This window comes from Rhinopithecus bieti, unplaced genomic scaffold, assembly GCF_001698545.2.
Source record: "Rhinopithecus bieti isolate Rb0 unplaced genomic scaffold, ASM169854v2 scaffold_15821, whole genome shotgun sequence".
NCBI classification, from domain to species: domain Eukaryota; kingdom Metazoa; phylum Chordata; class Mammalia; order Primates; family Cercopithecidae; genus Rhinopithecus; species Rhinopithecus bieti.
In genome coordinates, this window is record NW_016808598.1 from 298,922 (window position 1) to 305,397 (window position 6,476).

The 6,476-nt window shown below is 43.1% G+C and overlaps 1 pseudogene; it reads left to right on the top strand.

Annotated features, from left to right (window-relative positions):
* Positions 1 to 3,771, top strand: part of LOC108538672 (immunoglobulin-binding protein 1 pseudogene) — a 35,541-nt pseudogene extending 31,770 nt beyond the window's left edge.
* The last annotated feature ends 2,705 nt before the right edge of the window (positions 3,772 to 6,476 follow it).

Here is a 6,476-nt window from a genome sequence, read left to right on the forward strand (position 1 = left end):
GGAGGCTGAGACAAGAGAATGGCCTGAACCCGGGAGGCGGAGCTTGCAGCGAGCCGAGATCGCGCCACTGCATCCAGCCTGGGCAACAGAGCGAGACTCCCTCTCAAAAAAAAAAAAAAGAATACTTCTCACAAAAACAAAGATGGTTCTATGATTTATGGCCATTGTTCACCATTTGTAGAGTTTCTTGCTGTTTTTTACTTTACAATTTTTATAGTGAAGCAAACATTAAACATGAATCAGCAAAGCGGTACTGTGATTTACAACTCAAAAACAATTCTGGGATACACCAATCAATCGGTAAGAACTTACTGAGCACCTACATGTGCTAGAAAGTTACTGATACTAGAAAAGTATAAAACAGTATCTGTCCTCAACTAGTCTGTGGCAGGTCTCAAAAATCTATGCAATGGGAATTAACCCCTTACTAGGGTATTGTATCCGATCCTGGGCTCTAAATTCAAGAGATGAAGAAAATGGGAAAAAATCCAGAGGCATGATTAACCAAAGGATTAAAAATTAGAAAACACAAAACAGCGAAACAACAACAACAACAACAAAATTAGAAAACAGAATTTATGTGGAAAGGTTAAAGGCACAGTGCTTATTTAACCTGAGAAAGGTGAAAGTTGCTCCAGTAATCATCTTTAAGTTTATGAATAGTTACACAGGAGATGGAAATAAATGTTTGTGCCCTCAATGAGAAATCTACCAAGAGAACGGGATTTCTAATATAGTATGTACATTAAAAAGTCTTAGAATATATATATTAAGAGAATTGTTTAGGAAGGGTCAATGACTTTTTTTTTTTTTAGGGCTTCTTTAAAAAATGTTTCCTCACTGTTTTGACAATTATCATGAAAAAAATTCAGTTTAGAATCTAGAACTGACCTGGATGGGATTCAAGGGTAGCTGGCAGGGGCTGCACAGTTCCTGATTCCTCCCGGGCGGTGGGAGCTAACCTACTAGAAACAGGAACTCAGTTGGTTTCTCAAGTCAGACAAGAAAGGGAAGGCCAGGCCAGAGGCGCCACAGAACTCCCATTAGTTTTGAATGACAACTTTTAAACCTGCAAGGTCTTTGCTCTGGAGACATTAACTTTATTATACAGGAAAGTAAACAAGCCTGATCTCTGCTCTGAAGGGAAATACTATCACTAAATTAAAGATCACCTGTAATCCCAGTGCTTTGAAAGATCAGGGCAGTGGCTGGGTGTGGTGGCTCATACCTGTAATCCCAGCACTTTGGGAGGCTGAGGCAGGAGGATCCCTTGAGCCCAGAAATTTGAGACCAGCCTCGGCAACACAGGAAGACCCCATCTCTACATAAAATTAAAAAATCAGCTGGGCATGGGGGCACGTGTCTGTGGCCCTAGCTACTCAGGAGGCTGAGGAATGCACCACCGCACTACAGCCTGGGCAACAGTGAGATCGTGTCTCAAAAAAAACCAAAAAACTTTATTTGACTATTCTGAATATACCATATTGAGATAAACTAGCTGTTCTCAAGAGCCCCTTTACATAATAAGATCAGATAAATTATAATTGTTGAGGTTTTTATACTTTTTTTTTTCTTTTTTGAGATGAAATCTTGCTCTGTCACCAGGCTGGAGTACAGCGGTGCAATCTCAGCTCACTGCAACCTCCACCTCCCAGGTTCAAGTGATTCTCCTGCCTCAGCTACCCTAGTAGCTGGGATTACAGGTGTGCGCCACCACACCCAGATACTTTTTGTATTTTTAGTAGAGATGAGGTTTCACCATGTTGGCCAGGATGGTCTTGATCCGCCCACCTTGGCCTCCCAAAGTGCTGGGATTACAGATGTGAGTTGCCATGTCTGGCAACCCCTGCCCTTTTTTTTCTTTGAGACAGAGTCTCACTATGTCGCCCAGGCTGGCGTGCAGTGGCATGATCTCGGCTCACTGCATCCTCTGCCTCCTGGGTTCAAGCGAATCTCCTGCCTCAGCCTCCTGAGTAGCTGGGACTACAGGCGCCTGCCACCACACCCGGCTAATTCTTTGTATTTTTAGTAGAGATGGGGTTTCACTGTGTTGACCACGATGGTCTCCATCTCTTGACCTTGTGATCCGCGCCTTGGCCTCCCAAAGTGCTAGGATTACAGGTGTGAGCCACTGCGCCCAGCCAGGGTTAAAATATTTTAGAATAATTATTATGCTGCTATATTAGGAAAGCACATCCTTCCCACTTAGTAACTATCCCATTTAGCCTCCAAAAGGACCAAAAGATGCTTTGTTCTTAGATGATTAGTGGAAGATGATAACCACATCTGTGCCCATTGGCACTCTTACACAGTGACATTTCCGCTGTGCCTTCCTTTTTGTCAGAGATAGCCTTCTGGGATCATTTCATCCATTTGACAGAAGTGCTTACAAGAAACTCTTAGGTGATCAGGATCTAATAAGCCTGTGAGAGAGGTGGTTGTGTTAAAACCCCTTTTCAGTTGTACCTCCTTTATAAAAACTGTTTGAAACTTTCCACACCTCTTCTTGGCTCAAAGGTGATTATTTTTGTTTGGAAAATGTGAGATAACTCATCTAAGTTGAGGTTTTCTTTTAGTACTCCCAGGAGAAGATATATTTCTCTTTTCACTTTGAAAGTTTTCCTTTAAAAATAATTTCTTGTTCATCCCTCTCCAAGATGGCTGCTGAAGACGAGTTACTGCTGCCACAGCTCCCCGAGCTGTTCGAAACCAGCAAACAGCTTCTGCATGATGCAGAAGTAGCGACTGAACCTGCCGGTTCCCGGACAGTCCAGGAGAAGGTGTTCAAGGGCCTGGACTTCCTTGAGAAGGCTGCCGAAATATTATTGCAGCTCGACTTGTTCAGCTAAAATGAAGATTTGGAAGCAATTGCTTCCACCGACCTGAAGTACCTGTTGGTGCCAGTGTTTCAAGGAGCCCTCACCATGAAACAAGTCAAGCCCAGCAAGCGTCTAGATCATTTGCAGTGGGCTCGAGAACACTATAAACTACTTAACTGTGCCAATGATGTCATGTGGCAGAGTTTGAGCTGCCCAAAACCAAGAACTCAGCTGAAAATCACACTGCTAATTCCTCCATGGCTTATCCTAGCCTCATTGCTATGGCGTCTCAAAGACAAGCTAAGAGAGAGACACAAGCAGAAGAAGGAGTTGGAGCATAGGCTGTCTGCAATGAAATCTGCTGTGGAAAGTGGTCAAGCAGATGATGAGCGTGTTCGTGAATATTATCTTCTTCGCCTTCAGAGGTGGATTGATATCAGCTTAGAAGAGATTGAGAGCACTGACCAGGAAATAAAGATCCTGAGAGAAAGAGACTCTTCAAGAGAGGCATCAACTTCTAACTCATCTCGCCAGGAGGGACCTCCAGTGAAACCCTTCATTCTCACTCGGAACATGGCCCAAGCCAAAGTATTTGGAGCTGGTTATCCAAGTCTGGCAACTATGACAGTGAGTGACTGGTATGAGCAACATCGGAAATATGGAGCATTAGCAGATCAGGGAATAGCCAAGGCAACACCAGAGGAATTCAGAAAAGCAGCTCAGCAACAGGAAGATCAAGAAGAAAAGGAGGAAGAGAATGATGAACCAACACTCTACAGAGCTCAGGAGTGGGATGACTGGAAGGGCACCCATCCTAGGGGCTATGGCAGCTGACAGAACATGGGCTGATCTTCCCACAACACAAGAGGACTGGAGGGTGCACGCTTCCCAAGCCAAGGAAAACCATGCAGTCCTCACCTCCCTGGGTTTCCGCTTCAGCTGTGTACAACAAAGGCAAAGATGCTAAATCTTGTTTTGCATTCAATAAAGTGTTCACTGATTAAAAAAAAAAAATTCTTCTGAGATGCCTTCTCTGTTCTGTCATTCTGCAACTTGGGCTGGAAAATGATACTAATTATTTTTGGCTTGATTGGAGTAACTACTGGCCACTTGAAAATTAAATTTTGGCTAGGCACAGTGGCTCACACCTGTAATTCCAGCACTTTGGGAGGCTGAGGCAGGCAGATAACCTGAGGTTGGGAGTTCGAGACCAGCCTGGCTAACATGCTGAAACCCCATCTCTACTAAAAATACAAAATTAGCCAGGCATGATGGTGCATGCCTGTAATCCCAACTACTTGGGAGGCCAAGGCAGGAGAATCACTTGGACCTGGGAGGCAGAGGTTGCAGTGAGCTGGGATCATACCACTGCATTCCAGCCTGGGTGACAGAGTGAGACTCTGTCTCAGAAAAAAAAAATTAAATATAATAATTAAAAGAGTTGTTACTCTGTCAGGTGTTTAATATTAATTGTCTCATTCACTTCTCACAACTACTCTATAAAGTAATGACCATACATTTCTAAAGTAATGACTTTAATATTACCTCCATTTTACCAACGAAGAAGCTGAAGCTATGAGAGANCCTGTAATCCCAACTACTTGGGAGGCCAAGGCAGGAGAATCACTTGGACCTGGGAGGCAGAGGTTGCAGTGAGCTGGGATCATACCACTGCATTCCAGCCTGGGTGACAGAGTGAGACTCTGTCTCAAAAAAAAAAAAAAAAAATTAAATATTATGCTCAATATCTCCCATATTTAAAAGCAAAATTTTCGGCCGGGTGCGGTGGCTCAAGCCTGTAATCCCAGCACTTTGGGAGGCCGAGGCGGGCGGATCACAAGGTCAGGAGATCAAGACCATCCTGACTAACACGGTGAAACCCCGTCTCTACTAAAAAATACAAAAAACTAGCCGGGCGAGGTGGCGGGCGCCTGTAGTCCCAGCTACTCGGGAGGCCGAGGCAGGAGAATGGCGTGAACCCGGGAGGCGGAGCTTGCAGTGAGCTGAGATCTGGCCAGTGTACTCCAGCTTGGGTGACAGAGCGAGACTCCGTCTCAAAAAAACAAACAAACAACAACAACAAAAAAATTAAAGCAAAATTTTCAAATTTTACTTAAGAGCAAAATTGCAGTGGAACAGTGAGTTTTCAAAATGTTTCTAGTCCTGGAATCTGTTTAAGACTTGAAGCAGTAAAGTAGAAATATAGTAAGTGTTTGTGGGTGTGGTGTCTGCCACCTGTAATCCCACCACTTTGGAAGGCTGAGGCAGGTGGATCACTTGAGGTCAGGAGTTCAAGACCAGCCTGGTCAAATGGTAAAACCCCATCTCTACTGGAAAAAAAAAAAAAAAAAAGAGCTGGGAATGGTGGTGAGTGCCTGTAATCCCAGCTACTTGGGAGGCTGAGGCAGGAGAATCACTTGAACTCAGGAGGTAGAGGTTGCAGTGAGCCGAGATTGCATCACTGTACTCCAGCCTGTGCAACGGAGTGAGCCTCTATCTCAAGAAAATATAAATAATAAATAAATAAATAATAAGCATTTAGGCCAGGTGCAGTGGCTCATGCCTGTAATCCCAGCTCTTTGGGAGCTGAGGCGGGCAGATCACCTGTTAGGAGTTCAAGATCAGCCTGGCCAACATGGTGAAACCCTGTCTCTACTAAAAATACAAAAATTAGCCAGATGTGGTGGTAGGCACCTATAATCCCTGCTACTCAGGAGGCTGAAGCACAAGGATCACTTGAACCCGGGAGGCGGAGGTTGCAGTGAGCAGAGATTGCGCCACTGCACTCTAGCCTGGGTGACAGAGCGAGACTCTGTCTCAAAAAAAAGAAAGAAAGAAAAAAGAAACATAATAAGGAATTAAAATAATTTTTTACGCACGTTTTCTAAAAGCCTTCGAGATATTACCTAAGTTGCTTAATAATTAGCTAGTACAATATCTTGGTAAAGTATCATGATTTTCTTATTTGTCAATTATTCATTTTACACCTTTTTTTGCTTTTCTACTTTTAAAGATTCCTCCAACTTATAAAATGATTGAAAAAATTAAAATGCAAAATATATTCTTATTAAACATTTGAATTGTCCATATAACTAAGAAAACATTAGGAAATAAAAACTTTATGCTGTGACTTCTGCTACCATCCAGGATGGTGTAACAGGGACCAGAATTAACCTCCCACTAAAATACTTAAAAAACTGAACAAAATATACTATTTAATTGTTTTCAGATATCAGACAGGAGGCAGTGCAGGACAGTGATTTCTCAGAGAAGGAAACAAAAACGTTGAGTCCTATGATTGTTGTAGGATAATTTCCAGGCTGCAGCACAGGGAGGAGCAACCCAAACAGATGTTGGCCACCTCTTTGAGTTGAGCAAACAGTATGAAGATCTGGGAGGTGAAGGCATCAGAATTTACATGGTAAAAATCAGAGGAGAAAACTACACAATAGAAGAGCTCAGAAGGGTTCTCCTTGAGTCTTCAGCTGAGTTCTGATCATCAGAACATGTATGTGAAGAAAACGACCAAGATTTGAGAAAGAAGCACTGGAGAAGAACAAGTACAACAAAACTTGAATTTAAACAGGACCAGAAACTGTGGTCCAACCAGATAGAGTGGAAAAACCTCCTAAGATGCAAGGTATTGAGTAGAGTCTT